Here is a 16,267-nt window from a genome sequence, read left to right on the forward strand (position 1 = left end):
TTGCTTCTTTTACAAGACCTTTTTCATGTTATATTTTTGATTTTTTGAATAATCCCCATGTGCTTCGTTTTGAAACAAAAAAAAAACAAAAAACATTTTAATCTATTTTGTTCAAATGAATCAACTTCCTCAGCTGTAGTCTCAGGTGGAAGAAGGGCAGGCGCCTGAACGCATGAGGCTTCTTGTTGTTCTGTTCATTAAAAGACACTTTGAACTGTGCTAGAAGCATTTTGGTGTGTCCACCCACTCTTCTCAGCCCTCTACCACAGGGGCGCAGAGTGAGAGAGGTGATGTGGTGAGGATAACACACTGAAAGAGTTCATACTTTTGTGATCTTACATGCAGATATTTATCTTACTTGCAGATACATGCATAAACATAAACAGTGCGGGGAAATCATTAAAATGCAAGCACAACTCAGGAAAAAAAAAAATCTGACATTTTAAATACTCTGGCGAACTCAAGCTCCTGCTACTTAACATGCATTTTGTAATGCACAACGCAATACTTTGAAAGAACTTATTACATATCACATCACACCTCAGGAGGAATCTGTTGTTAAAAAGCTGATAGTCAATAGGATGACTGTATTAAAGAAATTATTGCTTAGTGAAAACATTTACACTATGTGTACATGCTGGACCATGCCCAGGGAATCACACCAGAGACAGAAGAGAGAGAGAGTATCGAAGACATCTAGTCTTTATCTTTGGTCACTTGTTAGTTTCCAAGTTTCATGAACATATAGTAAGACAGGAAGCACTGGTACACTAAAGACTGGGAACTTGTATGCTACAAGATCTACCCTGTCCTGAATATCAAACCGACGTGGGTGTCACCTGTTGGATGTGGTGCCCATCTTTTGAGCTGACAAATTAAGCCAGCAACTGCAGAAACACGATGCTTACTAACTCACCAAATATGGCATAAAATAAAAAATTGAATGGAAAATGAAATTAATTAAATGAAGGGTAAAATGTGTGAACAGGGATGATACCAAAACTTTTTGTCAGGACTGGAAATTACTAATGGCAAACAAAATTCTGTCAAAAAGCCTTTGAAACACCTGTGTTTTAACCATTTTTCTAGAATCTGCCTGAAAAGGAACACATCACATGCTGTGCTGCATGTGTTGAATACTGACACGTGCTGGATGGTTAAGGGCCCCTTCACACATAGTACGAATAAGTACAACTCAGGGCAACTTACAGCGGAACAGCTCATATGAGCGAACCATGAAAACATCGAGCCGACGGGCAGGCGTGCACAATGCCACTGCAACTGTTCGTGCATGCGGAAGCACAGCTGCTGTGAAAATAAAAAAAATAAACAATACATGCCACACACGGGATTCGAACCTGCACTTTCCAAAAGCTCTGACTGCCAGCCAGAAACTTTACCACTGAGCTACCATTGCTGTCCTGTGAAAGGTGAGGGAAAATGCCTGATATCAAAAAGGACATGGATGTATTTAAAAAAAAAATAAAATCACACACCATATAAAAACACTGCATTTTATTGAATCCCTCTTATCAAGTGGGCAATACAAGTATGATCCGTCTGTTCCTCTGTAGATGACCCATGGTCACAGATGTACAGTCATGAAAAGACATGAATGAGAAGCAGGGCTCACTTATCATGTCCACATTTGCTAGCGTCATGTCCAGCCACGTGCATGTGTTATGCCCGACATGCATGTCTTGTGGACAGCATGCACAGGACAGACACTGCGTCATGTGGAACAGAGCTCATGTGGGTGGCATGACATTCAGATCGCCCACTGCGAGTTATGATCTGATGGTTCAGATCACCTGGGGTAGCCTGTCAATATGCACGGGGTGCGCACACTCGCTGCAGTCCGTTGCAACAGCAATATATGTTTTTATGTATGCCTACGTGATGACAGCAAGCAGACACATGCACGTCACAGTGGGCAGTTGTTAGATCATGTTTGTACAAACATGGTGCGTGTTCCCCAGCCATGACAGATTCACAGATCTCCACAGCTGCTGCTGTGGGCGGCCACACCCCCTGTCAGTTCAACGCATGCACCATTGTGTATGCATTGAACTGACAGTTGAACCACTGTGTCTGTTTGCAAAGCCATACTTGTGGGGCACTTTGACAAATTTCACATCCAGCTCGAAAGTGATTGTCTGCTGACTGTTGTCATGTTAATAGTGTGAATGGCCACGCATTTTCTAACAGGGCTTTCACAGTGGCGTATTCATAGAGCTGCTCTTCGCCCACTTCACGTGGAGTTTTTTCTCAATACGTAGCGGTATGTTGAGGGCTACGTGCGTAGGATGGAAGAAATTAAACCTGTTTAATTTTCTTCAGCGTACAGCACAGCATGGAGCCTTCACGCGAGTACACGCAGCGCAGTGCTACTGTCCGCTATTGTGAGCCCGCCCACACTTCAACACGGTACTGTGCGCCACTTCACATCTCCCTGTTGTTCTGGAGCTATAAATACTGCAAGATCGTTGCTTCACTTTATCATACAGGACTCATTGTATGAGGACTGTTTCACTACTGTGTTGCATCGTTTCATAAAACCGCTCTCTCTCTCTCTCTCTCTCTGTCACACAGAGTTTTTATATCGATTTATTTTGAGGAGTCTGAGTCTCCTTAAAATAAAACTGCTCTCTCTGCTCTATCAGACTCCTTAAAATAAAATAAAATAAAAGCGCTCTCTCTCGCGCACGGATTGCAGCGTCGGCTCGCAGCCGCTGCGACGCTCCGCCACAGGAAAAACACCTCTGTTGGAAGCCTTAAGGACAAGTTGGAACATGTCCAGCTGTTAAACAATTTCTCATATACTCACTCCACTGAAAGCCATCAAAAGCCGCCTGGATTTTACAAATGGTTATCAACACAGAGGTGTTTTTCCTGTGCCGCCGCACCGCGCCGGCTGCGTCCCGACGCGCAGACCCGTCCGCACGTCTTTCATTAAAATCTCCTTTAACAGTGGAATATCCGGATAAAATGCTGAAACCGACTTCTTCTGAAAGTTCTCTGTTCTCTCACGACGTCCAGGATCAATAGAGCCTGAAATGTGGAGGTTTTCAGCTTGAAACAGGCTGACGACGGGGCCTGGGAGTGCTGCGCGACGTCTCGCTTCGTGGGAAGTCCTTAAAGCAACAGTATCACCTCAAAATCTCTCATCAGCCGTTTAAAATTTTCACCGAAAACCAGCTTAATTTTTCGAACCGTGTCCACTTCGATGTGTCTCACAGGTTTAGAAAAAATTTTGATCAAACAAAGCGCCAGTCTCTCAGCAACTTCTCAGACAAAGGAATTCCAACGAGGGGCTGGACGACTCCTCCCACAAGGAGTGCTCACAGGCAAATGATGTCACCGACAGGCGTGGAAAAACTCACACATGCGCACGAGGGTTCAAGCATGTCTGACGTAAAAACATATGAATGAAATCCATATAGTTTTTGAAAAAAATAAAAAGGACCTATACTTTATTGACAGCCCTCGTATTGCATATGATTCCTGTTTCATGCGCACTTCATGTACAATTCGACCAAATTCGCATTATGTGTAAGGGGGCCCGAAGGAATTTGCATCCATATCAAATTATAAATTTCACATTTCACGGCTACAGTCAGACAGGGTCTGAAAATGCACTGGTATATTTGTTCTTTGTTCATATTTTTGTCATAAAATAAAATTGATGAATCTATGAAAATATGAAGTGAAGCTTCAATAAATGTAATTATGCTATTGCTCTAAAAGCACAACTGTAGTAATTTGTGTGAATTTGCCTTCACATGGCTTCTCATATTCTCAGTGCATGTATTTAAAAGCTATCAAATTATTGAATGATGTTCACTGAAAAGCAACTGGTGTGGCCGACCGAACGGTCCCCCCTAAAAATCAGTCTGCTTTTTGCATCTGCCCATGCTTCATTAGCTGCGGTTCACCGATTACATCGTTTCCGCTTAAAACTGCACTCCAGTCATCATCTTTCTCAGCAACAGATATCTGTAGCTTTTGTACAACAGTCATTTCCACATAAATTCAGCATTATAAAAGGCAGTGGAAGCAATCAGAGCACCGAGGCTAAATGAGCTACTAGCTGATGCATTCACTGCCTGTCGGCCATTTCAAAGTGTCACGGAATTTTGCCAATTTTCTGCTTAAAACGGCCCCGCCTCTGCTTAAAACTGACTTTAGAATGATTTAAGAGGTTTTACCTTGTCATCCGATGGCTAATAATCCCATTAATCCATTTGATTGCTTTGGGTGAAGAGACTCTGTATTAGACAAGCGGCAAAGCTTCGAAATGACGCATGCACAGATGCAAAAGGGGGACTGATTTTTAGAGGCGAATCGATCGGTCTGCAACACCAGCATCTCCATATTTCAAAAGTAACCATCTACCCACTCCAGGCAGGTGAAAAGTGGATGTACCATTGATGTTCTCCAGCTACTGTAGTACATAACACTGAGGCATCAACGTGCTCGATCATGGCCAGATAAACATTCTGCATAGCCAAAATGCCATAGCTGATGTTTTATCTTAGTCTCCTATGTAACCATTTGTTTGTCTCAAAGTCTTCCTGTGGAATCGTATGATCCTCCAAAGAAACCTTGTATCAAAGACATCCAGCTACAAAGTCTCGCCAGTATACAGTAAGACAGGAAGCACCAGGGGCCTCATGTACAAAGCGTACAAATGCAGAAAAATGTGGCATACTTCTCCACGCTCATGTTCAGATGTACCAAAAGGGAAACAACCGTGGAAATGTGCAGTGCACCACACAAAAATCCTGGCTAGCGTATGCACGTTTCTACAGCTAGGTCCTCTGGCGGCACATAGAGGTGATGCTGGGACATTGTTAATAGTGTGAAAAGAAGTCATCAGAGTGATGTGCACACCAGAGAGACATTGCTGAGGAATTAACAAACCCACGGGTTTGCAGTTATATGGGTGGACATAAAAGCATGCACAAAGTGATGCGTAAAATGGCACTAACAATGGCTGTGGTAGCACTGTTAGTCAACCTTGCAAATGGTGCAGTCCGAGGTGAACTTATATTCAGGGAATGCAAGGATTTGCATGCAAATGATGATAATTGGCTCATAAGCTGATTTTGTGTACCTAGGCCACTGTTACTGGAGATGCACGCAGAACTACAGCCAGCCCAGAGCGCAATACGGTGAGGTGAGGAGCCAGGGGTTGTCTGTGCCCACACAGGTGCTGACCAGACTGGGCTTCCTGGCAACAGAGGCATTTCAGTGTGTGCTGGTCAGGAGTGCGCCTGTTAATCTTGAGCTGAGCCTGTGTGGAACGCAATCATCCAGATACCATCTAGGTACATCACATTTCAACATTAAAGCACAATTTGCAGCGAAAGATGATTTCCCTAATGTAATTGCTATAAAGGCGCCATCATATGATAAATTTGTTTTTCATAAAAGGAAACGTGAAAATGCATCAAACTAACATCGTGGCTAGGTGGCCTGGTTCAACACATGACTCATTCATCCTGACTAACAGCGTGGTTGGGGCAGCCCAGTCTCATGCTTTTTTTTACATGCTCCCATCACGAAATGAATGATTTTTTCTATGACACAGTTTTAATTTTACCATTTCTAACCATAACCCCTGGTCCTAACCCTAATCATAACATAACTGTCTCCCTTCCCCTAACCCTAACCATAAGGCCCTCAGACTCCCCCGTGTCACCCCTCATTTCATGCCCCTGTCTGGTACATGTGCGATGAGTAAATACTTTATTCACATAATTGTTACGAATGAAACCAATGTGGGCACATTTGGTCATGTGCACATTCAAATAGGTTTTTTGCTGTTATTATTAGACCCAACTGTCTTCCTGCTCAATATTTGTCAATAAACGTGTGTGTATATAGTTGTGATGCCATACATTGTCAGCCGCACTTCATTCTCTGTAACTTTAGTTTGTGTGTGTGCTGCTTCCGTTTCATGTTTATTCCGGTTGACAGGGTACCAAATAAAATATCACTGCATGTATCCACTACATTGACTTAATTTACTCCACTTCATCCACATCTCCACTTGAAAGACATTTGCATATTTAAAAAGGGGCATGGAGAGGAGTTTGGTACTTTTGCATGTGTGCTCAATTCCACATTCAGTGGGCTGTACAACAGGAACGTACTTCGATGCATGCGTAGGCACACTTTGATACATATGAATTTTTTAGTGCTAACACCAGTTTCTGGGTTTTTGGTGTACGCCATGTTTCAGTAGGAAATCCATGCAAGTCTTTGTACATGAGGCCCCACGTCCCTCAAAACTTTAATCTTTGTACTCCAACAAACATATTGCTAAACAACTCTTTCCAGCAGCTGTATGACTCCATAAACTAAGGGGTATTACATGAATTTAACAAATTTGCTTTTTCGATTTATCTGCAAGACAGTTCAGATTTCAATTGTTTTTACATTCAACTTTAACTTGGAGATGTACAATATGATAGCATTTATTGGTTTCAGAGTTATTGCTGACACAAGATGATTGTGAGGGATTAATCCTCTCTCCCACACACCTACATTTTTATTGTACAGCACAAGCACTATGATGTAACCACCATATAGAAAAATTAAAAAGATGGAACAGATGAGGTGATGAGCAAGTGATGAAACCAAGAGGTTGTTTTTGATGTTTTCAGGCTGTGTTTAAGCTTTTGTGAGAGACATTAAATGGAGACAAGCATCTAAATTGTGAAGATCTGCAGTTTGGGTGAAATAAACTTATGCATCAACACTTAAGAGTTCACTGCTGGAGTCAAATAAAGTTCAACAACTACAATTTTGGGGTCACTTCACACATAGTGCAAATACGTACAACTCAGGGTGACTCACGCCGGTAGAGCTCGTATGTGCGCACCACAAAACATCATGCCGACGAGCAGGCGTGCATGATGCCGGTGTGACGGTTCGGGCACGCGACGGTGTCTTTCGAGCAGGAACACTGTGAGCTGCTGCAGCTGCTCACACTGTATTCCATGGGACGAAGTGCACCACATCATGCTGCTGATGTGGAGGAAAATAAAATAAAAACCAGCTGTATAATTAGTGGATATCACTGGGTTGATCTAAATATGTAATACATAAAAGGGGATGCAATACAGAAACCCGCAGTTAAATAACCCTGGTTAAATAAAAAGGGAAAATGCCACGGGATTCAAACCTGCACGCTCTGATTACCAGACAGAAACTTTAGCACTGCGCAATCACTGTCACAATCACAATCACAATCACTGTCTTGTAACAGGAGTGTGAACTGGCTAAAATCAACAAGCAGACAAATGTATTTTCTAAAAAAGAAAAAAAAAGTGCTGTGATAACTGACCAAAAGGCATTTGGTATGGTGTATTTCTGCTGATATGTGACTGAAAGTGGCATATTTGTCATACTGTTGGCTTGTGCTGGTCCTGCGGTGTGCCGCTCACAGCCCTCACGGCCCGACACGCATGTTTTGTCAGACGTGGCATTCAGATCGCCTGATGCATGTTCAAACAGACTGATGGTCTGTTTTTCCTCCCATCGCAAAAGCAACATATGTTTTTATGTATTTCCACACAAGCACACACATGCACGTGTCCGTCTAAACACAGACATGTGCTGCAGCTGTGAGTCCAGGACCAGAGATGTCTCAACAGCTATGAGGCAGCCAGCCACGCTCCCTGTCTTGTCAGCGCACAGACCAAGATGTCACTTTGTGATTAGATGAGCGATGCCTCACCTGCAGGAGTGCGAACCACACACACAGATGTGTTAGGTGGCGAGGAGAGGGAGGGCGAGAACACACTCACGTGTTTGTGGGTGGGGGGGCGACACTCTGGCACGCCACATGTGCACTCGGGCAACTTCACAGTCATCGGGTGCTTAGACAAATTTCACATCCAGCTCGACAATGACTGTCTGCAGGACTGTTTTCGTGATGATAGTATGAATTGACTTAATGTACTCCACTCATCTGTAGCTCACACTCAGTTAAATTCTTTTTTCTTACCGTGATTTTCCCGACAGAGAGGTGAATCCCAAGTCCCGGGACGTATCTCAGGACACATTTTCTAAGTGCCACGCGAGCAGTGTTAGATGTTCATGCGTGTCAGTTGGAATCTGGCCGACACCTGATGCAAGAGGGTTGATGGGTTCGCACAGTGCACACTCTGTCTTTCAGCCACTGGTGTGCGCAAATAGTTGTAGCACAGGTGTACAAGGCATTAGAAGCAGCTACGATTCTACCGCGCTTTTGCATACAATTCTGCTTCATGTGCACTTTATCCGCAAATCGACAAATCTTGCACTATGTGTGAAGGGGCCCTAGGAAGACTGCCTCAAGTAGAAAGTTCCCTTTTTTTTTTTTCCAACAAACTAGGCCACTGTTACACTCCACCTTCATTCTCATCTCATCTATCTCTCTCCATTAAACATGACAACAATCCAAAGAGGCATCGTGAGCTGCATCTTTAAGGTTTAATACACTATAAATGATTAATATGTATGTGCACTGTGTGTGCACATTAAATGCAGAATGTAGCTCAAAGGCAGGCAACAACAGCTCCCTGACCTACCCCAACCAGACAGGCTCAGAAGGGAAGCAAGCTGTCTGCCACCACCAGTGAGTGTGAACGACAATGCAACAACTTGATCTCTGATCACAGTAACTCAGACGACAACAAAGTATTTCCAGATCTTTAATTACATCATTGATCGACTTGAGTTGTAGAGATAACGAGGATATGGGTGAACAAAATGCTTAGAGATAAAAAAAAAGACCTCATAAGGGCGATGACCTCATAAGATGCAAGAGTTTGCTTACCATTTACATAGATAGCACAGATGCATGAGCATTTTGCCATACACACTGAAAAAAAGAGAGAAAGTTAGATGAACATAAAAATATTACTCTAATATGTTACACTGGAATTTACTCATTTCTATCTAAGTAAATTTACCGTTTAGGACTTCAGTCATATCATGGACATACTTTGAGAAAAAACCAATAAATTTAAGTGTAACAAATTAGAGTAGTTTCACCAACACTTTACAAACTAGATTAAGAAAATCTAGAGAGCTTTCGGAAAGAATTGACAGCACTTCACTTTTTCCACATTTTGTAATGTGATAGCCTTGTTGCAAAATTGCTGGAATGATTTTTTTTCTACACACAATACACCATGATAATAATGTGAAAACATTTTTTGTGAGATTTTTGCAAATTTATTAAAAATAATTATAAAAAACAACAACGAAGAAATCACATGTACATAAGTATTTACAGCCTTGGCTATGAAGCTCAAAATTGAGATCAAGTGCATCCTGTTTCCACTGACCATTCTTGGTTTGTTTCTACGGCTTAACTGGAGTCCACCTGGGGTACATTCAGTTGATTGGACATGATTTGGAAATGCACACTCCTATCTACATATAAGGGCCGACAGTTAACAGAGCATGTCAGAGCACAAACCAAGGATGAAGTCAAAGGAATGGTCTGTAGACCTCTGAGACAGCATTGTCTTGAGTCACAAATCTGTGTAAGGGTACAGAAACATTTTCTGCTGCTTTGAAAGTCCCAATGAGCGGAGTGGCCTTCATCATCTGTAAATGGAAGAAATTCAGATCCACCAGGAATCTTCCTAGAGCTGACCGCCCATCTAAACTGAGCAAATGGGGGAAAAGGGCCTTAGTCAGGGAGGTGACCAAGAACTGATGGTCTTTCTCTCAGAGCTCCAGCATTCCTTTATGGAAAGAGGAGAACTTTCCAGAAGGACAACCATCTCTGCAGCAATCTACCAATCAGGCCTGTATGGAAAAGTGGCCAGATGGAAGACACTCCTTAGGAAAAGGCACATGGCAGCTCATCTAAAGTTTTCCAAAAGGCAGCTGAAGGACTCTCAGACCATGAGAAATAAAAATTTCTGGTTTGATGAGACAAAGACTAAACTCTTTGGCATGAATGACAGGCATCATTCATGCCATGTTTGGAAGAAACCAGGCACCATCCCTACAGTGAAGCATGGTGGTGGCAGCTTCATGCTGTGTGGATGTTTTTCAGTGGCAGGAACTGGGAGACTAGTCAGATTTGAGGGAATGATGAATGCAGCAATGTGCAGAGACATCCTGGATGAAAACCTGCTCCAGAGCGCTCTTGACCTCAGACTGGGGTGATGGTTCAGCAGGAAATGACCCTAAGCACACAGCCAAGATATCAAAGGAGTGGCTTCAGGACAACTCTGTGAATGTCCTTGAGTGGCCCAGCCAGAGCCCAGACCCAAATCTGGCTGAATATCTCTGGACAGATCTGAAAACGGCTGTGAACTGATGCTCCCCATCCAACTTGATGGAGCTTTAGGGGTACTGCTAAGAGAAATGGGCAAAACTGCCCAAAGATAGATGCGCCAAGCTTGTGTCATTATATTCAAGAAGACCTGAGGCTGTAATTGCTGCCAAAGGTGCATCAGAAAAGTTCTGAGCAAAGGGTGTGAATACTTCTGCACATATGAGTTCTTACTTATATATTTTTAATAAATGAACAAAAAAAAAGAGAAAAAAATCATGTTGTCATTATGGGTTGTTGTGAGCGGAATTCTGAAGGAAAAAATGAATTTATTTCATTTTGGAATAGGGCTGTAACATAACAAAATGTGTAAAACATAAATACTTTCCAGATGCATCCAGATCTTCCACCTGGCACAAAGTGGTACACAGTGCAACACAAGTGTTTTGGTAGTGTCCACTCGGTTTTTACACTCATGTCATCTGAAAGCAGGAGTCCACTTGTACTTATGTACATGTGTAAGTCTAACACTGAGCTGAGGTTTTGCATTCCTATTACCTGATGACACAAAGGGTTTGTGCCACAGACCACCAAAAAACTGGTCCAAAGTCAAGCACAGTGTATTTCAAATATTTAAAAAATGCCATAAAGACCATATATACACACGTGCCCTCTGGTGACCCCTAAATTGGATAAATGATTTTTAAAAGGCGATGAATGAATATTGTCTTCTGCATGACACAGTATCACTGATTTTGTCTGTGTGTGTGTGTGTGTGTGTGTGTGTGTGTGTGTGTGTGTGTGTGTGTGTGTGTGTGTGTGTGTGTGTGTGTGTGTGTGCGTGCGCGCACCAGAAGATCATTGTGGACATTAAGCTTATTGGCCAAACCCTTTTAGAAATGTTATAGTCCGTACATAATAGAGAGACTAGTCCCAATTCTGGAGCGAACACAGAAATACAGCATCAGGGCTGGGAGATGGCAATAACTTAGTCCTGAGGTCTTCAACTTATTAGAGGGATTGAAAGAGCATCATTACTCTAGGTCAGAGGTCTTCAACTTTTTCCAGAAAGGGCCACAAGGGTGCAGGGTTTATTTTCAACCACCCATTCCACCAGGTGATTTCAACACCACCACCACCAGGTGATTAACTGATTCCATCTGCTCAAAGTGATGTTAAACACTGAAATCACCTGCTGGAGTGGGTAATTGAAAATAAGCCCTGCACCCTTGTGGCCCTTTCTGGAAAAAGTTGAAGACCTCTGACCTAGAGTAATGATACTCTTTCAATCCCTCCAATAAGTCAGAACCAAAACAATCCTCAAAATGTGGAAAACAGTCCAAAGGCAGTCCATCAACAACTCCAGGCAATTGACCCAAGGGCAGTGGCCAAACTGCAGTAGTAAGTTGTTTCACAGTGAGGCTACATTAAAAAGTAAACAGCTCTGCAGGCTGTAGCTCAAGAAAAACATGGACACATTTAACAATAGATTGCACATCATACTCCTGAGTTGCAGTGAGATCTGTATGTTAGTCTACTGCCATTCTCCTCATTTCAGCTAGGTCAATGGTGAGCATTCCTCCTGGAAGTCAAAGACAAGAAATCCATTTCCTCTGAGACACAAGTTAAAAAAGAAACTGGATGGTGCATCGATGTCCCTGAATGTTGCAAAATGGGGTCTAATTAAAGTGTCTTTAGCCCATTCATGCAGAAAACAGCATGGCTCATGTCTCTTGTTCTGCAGCTCCTCAATGTACAGTACATCCACAATCAGAAAACTGCTCTCCAGCTCTGTGATTTCCCTCTACAGATCTTCAACAACCTGCCTTATCTATACAATTGACAACGTGTTTGTGCTTTTCTCACCTCCCACTACTGGTTCAAAGAGCCAAAGACAGTCTTTCTGCATTTACAGCATTTCCAGAATTGTCTAAACCTATCACAAAAAAACTACTTTTGCAATAATTTTGTATTAATATGCCAGTGAATGTTGGATATTAAATTGGGTAAAACAAAATCATCAATGAAAACAAGATGGCAAGATGAATAAAACAACTGACAAATGTCGAATCAAAAGGAAAATAAACTTAACTATTTAATCCTAGGGATGTTGTTTTACAGCAAAGTATTTTAGACTTCAGACAACAGCACAATCAGTTTTTCTGATTAGATTTGGTGCAATCTTGAGGTCTGTGATCAACCTCATAAAATTGTGACACATGCTCTGTCATACAAGTTGTTTTCACGTATTAAATAACTGATAGTAAATCTTTTGTGATAAAACACCTAAATTATCAAACGGGTAAACCCAGCAATCATTTCTTCTTTGGATGATATGAAAACACCACTTTTTGGTCACCATGATGTGACACAGTGGCATTTTCATGACATAACTGTGTAGACTCGCAGCTATGTCATGGAGTAACATTGTGCTGTGACCATTACGCATTCTTTTCACAACCAAAAATTATGATATGGCTGTTTGATGTCAAAAAAAGCCTTCATTATACATTTTCCCATACCTACCATCTATCATCCATTTTATATACCTGCTTACTCCAATTAAGGGTCACAGTGGGGCTGGAGACTATCCCAGCAGTCATAGGGTGTAAGGGCCCAGTCACATGGTACACAACGATAGTTGAACAAAGGAAAAAAGTCACAAAGTCACAAATCTGCAGAGAAAAGGTAGAGGAGGAATGAGCCTGCACTTCTCCCATCACCGAAAAGCTTGCGAGTCCAGAGCACATAAAGGAACAATACAAAACCAAAACTAACAAAAGAAAAACAAAGCGAACGACGACCTTGACACTTATACAAAATGAAAACGAAACTTTCATGATAACGTGACTTGACAGCGGGTATGAGACCGAGCACCAGCCTGTACTCAAGTTTGCAGCCAGCCTGTGCTGTCTACAGCACCTGCAGGTGCGGGATATGGTTGTCTTGACAACAGGTTTGTCTTCACAATAACAACATGTGCACACACACATGTTCCAACTGTTTGTGGCTGGAATGTGTGTAAATCATTAAAGTAGTTGATAAAACGTTCTTGCTGCTATTGTTTCTGTATGACAATGTTGCTTTTCATCCCACACATGGACTAGTCACGTTCAGCTTGTCTGAGCTTTAGTTATTGATCCGTCCAGATATCATCAATGATCGTGCAAGACGTCAGACTAGGGAGGTTGGATGAAGTTGGATAACAATCAAATGGAACGCTGACAGTACGGGAACTACACAAACGATGAGGAACCGTCAAAACAGAAAGCAAAACGGAATATGAATGAAATGAGGTTATCGTCAGGATTTGTTCACATTTTTCAACAGTTTGAAAATTCTGACAAAGCGCCGGCTACAGGAATGAAGCTGGACAATGGTTAAACGATGTCTCAGTGTCAGGATTGGGCTTTGTTTGCTGTTCTTCTTGTCTTGGTTTGTTGGTTCTGTTATGCAACAAAAGGTGTGGTATCCTCTACCACATCTTTTGCCTGATGTTTTTGGTTTTGTTATTCTTGTTGGACTGCTTTACCTACAGAGTCCTGCATTTGCGTCCAGCCAAACCAGTTATCCACACCTCATACTCAGAAAGTCAACCTAAGTCCAGATTTCTTGTTTCCTTTTGGCTTTGGTGTCCTTCATTAGTGCTGTATGACCGGGGCTTAAGGCCCCTGCCTACCTATCTACAATATTCCTGTAAACTGATTATAAGTTGGAGCAGGCTATGTTTTCACCACAGTTTGTGTGTCTGTCTGTTTGTTGGTTTAACAGCTTGGAGCCCCACAGTTTGTAATATATTGTCATGATTTTTCCTTTTTACTGAAGATTCATATTCTGATAGGCAAGAACTGATGAAATTTTCAAGGTCATAGTTCAGAAGTCTTATCCCCATATTTAACATTGAACAGATTTTCAAAAAGTCATAATTCTGTCAAAAACAATTTTTTTTCATATTTGAGAGCATTATGGAGGATGGGATCCTTTTTTGACTGACAAAGTCAGTCCAAATCTGATACAGATTACAGATTTTGTGGGCATTTAAATTTAACATTGAAAACCCCATTTAATGTATATTTTACATTATATCTTAAACAAACATGCCCCAATCACTCTCATATTTGAAAGTGAGGTGCAGACTCACACTCACTATCATCTGACAAAATGTGATCCGGATCTTATCTGGATTGTGAATTTTGTGCACATTTGAATATAGTATTAAGAAGCCCATTTGGTGTACATTTTGCATTATACGTATCTCAATCAAAGGTGCCTCAAACACTCATTTTTCTGTTACGGATTTACATACACCACCAAAATTGGATGGAGGTTCCAATTTTATGCCTGATTGTCTATCTTCCAGTTATCAGTTGGAAATCAAGAGCCAAAAAGCAATGAGAAATTGTGCATAGCAGAGATAACCAATGTTATGTGAAAATTATCTGGAAAAAAAAAATTCAGAAACCAAAAAAGTTGAAAAAATCTGACAACAGCACAAAAAAACAAAACAAAACAAACCTTTAATTCAAGTGCATGAACTAAATACATACTCATCACATCTAATGTAGCTTATGAAAAGCCACTTCGAACAGGACTTCAACCTCAATTTTTTTCAAAGGTGGAATTGGAAACTAGTGTTGGTGGAGGTTTGCACTCAGCAAGCGTGTTGCTCTAGTTTTCTTTTAAATTAATAGAGCGTTTCAATTTCTAACATGCATTTAACAGTACAGTCCAATTATCTCACCTTGAAGATATTGAAACACTTGTTTCATGAATATTTTCAGATAGTGTGCTACCACTGTTTGTAACTTCATTGAAATGGATGCACTCACAAGACTCCTGGAAAGACAGACAGATGTATGGAAAGATGGATGAAGAGACAGACAAACATCAGGCGAGGCAGACTGTTGGATGGATGGCCATGGTGATTTGTAGATCCCTTTCTTAAACATTTTTGGGGGGGAAAGCATTTTTGACATTGCTCTGCACTTAACATTAAGGTTAAAGTTTGTATACTAGCTATCACTAGCATTAGTGGTAGTTCTTTGTCACAGTGAAGACAAAACAGCTGAGAAGGCCATGTCATGGGCTGTTCCTGAAATCTGGGGAGGAGGTTGAGTTCCTACAGTCGAAACAAGCATACTATGGAAACCAGGTTTGACATATTTCATAGAAAGAAACAAAAACAAAGCCAGCAGAGATGGCAGACAAAAAACACAGAAGTTAAAACCTAAGCAGTAATGTGTGGTCATATAGATTAATAAAGGATTTGCAGGAGTGTTTTTTTTTTTGGTATTCCTCATCCTTAGACCCCCATCACACAGAGCAAGAATGAAGTGGAATGGCACTGGAATGAAACATCTACCCACATTTGGGAAGTGTTGAGGTGCAGTCTGAAAGCGTTGAACAACAGTTGTTCCCATTAGCTCAGCTGCTGTATTGCACATGTTTAAAACACTCTTGGCGCAGTCAAGGTGGGACAAACATCTGACGGCGGTCTATGTGCAGTCTGAGAACCATCTGACTGCAATATACAAATTCTGACAGCATCAAACAGCATTCAAAATGATGTGATCATGGTGTAATTTGAGCCACGTCCAGCCTCGAATGGCTCGCATTAACTGTGTATGATACACCTCAAGCCACATACGTATGATCCAAGTAGCACCATGTAACACGGCGTTGGTGCAAGTTTAGACATGGGTTTGGTCCAACCCTCCACCCCTCCCACACATGGTTCCTTTAAAGTATGGGTTTTCAATTCACAGAATCCATTCAAGATGTTGTCATTTTTTTAAATGCAGCCCAAAAAAGACGCTCCTGTCACAGTCCATCGGTGTGCGCATCCGTGCGTCAGGTTGCAGTTCACCTGTCTTCCAGAGTCATTAAATGCAGCAGTTCTGCATGTGCACCCAGCTCTCCGTGACCCAAAAAATCCCCCCAAAAAACACCACAATGAATTGGTCGCTTTAATTATATACA

At 41.7% G+C, this 16,267-nt stretch overlaps 1 protein-coding gene across 1 annotated transcript in view; it reads right to left on the reverse strand.

Moving 5' to 3' along the window:
* Positions 1 to 16,267, reverse strand: part of LOC117512209 (plexin-A1-like) — a 1,069,160-nt gene that overhangs the window by 361,726 nt on the left and 691,167 nt on the right.

The sequence above is a fragment of the Thalassophryne amazonica genome, chromosome 6 (genome assembly GCF_902500255.1).
Source record: "Thalassophryne amazonica chromosome 6, fThaAma1.1, whole genome shotgun sequence".
NCBI classification, from domain to species: domain Eukaryota; kingdom Metazoa; phylum Chordata; class Actinopteri; order Batrachoidiformes; family Batrachoididae; genus Thalassophryne; species Thalassophryne amazonica.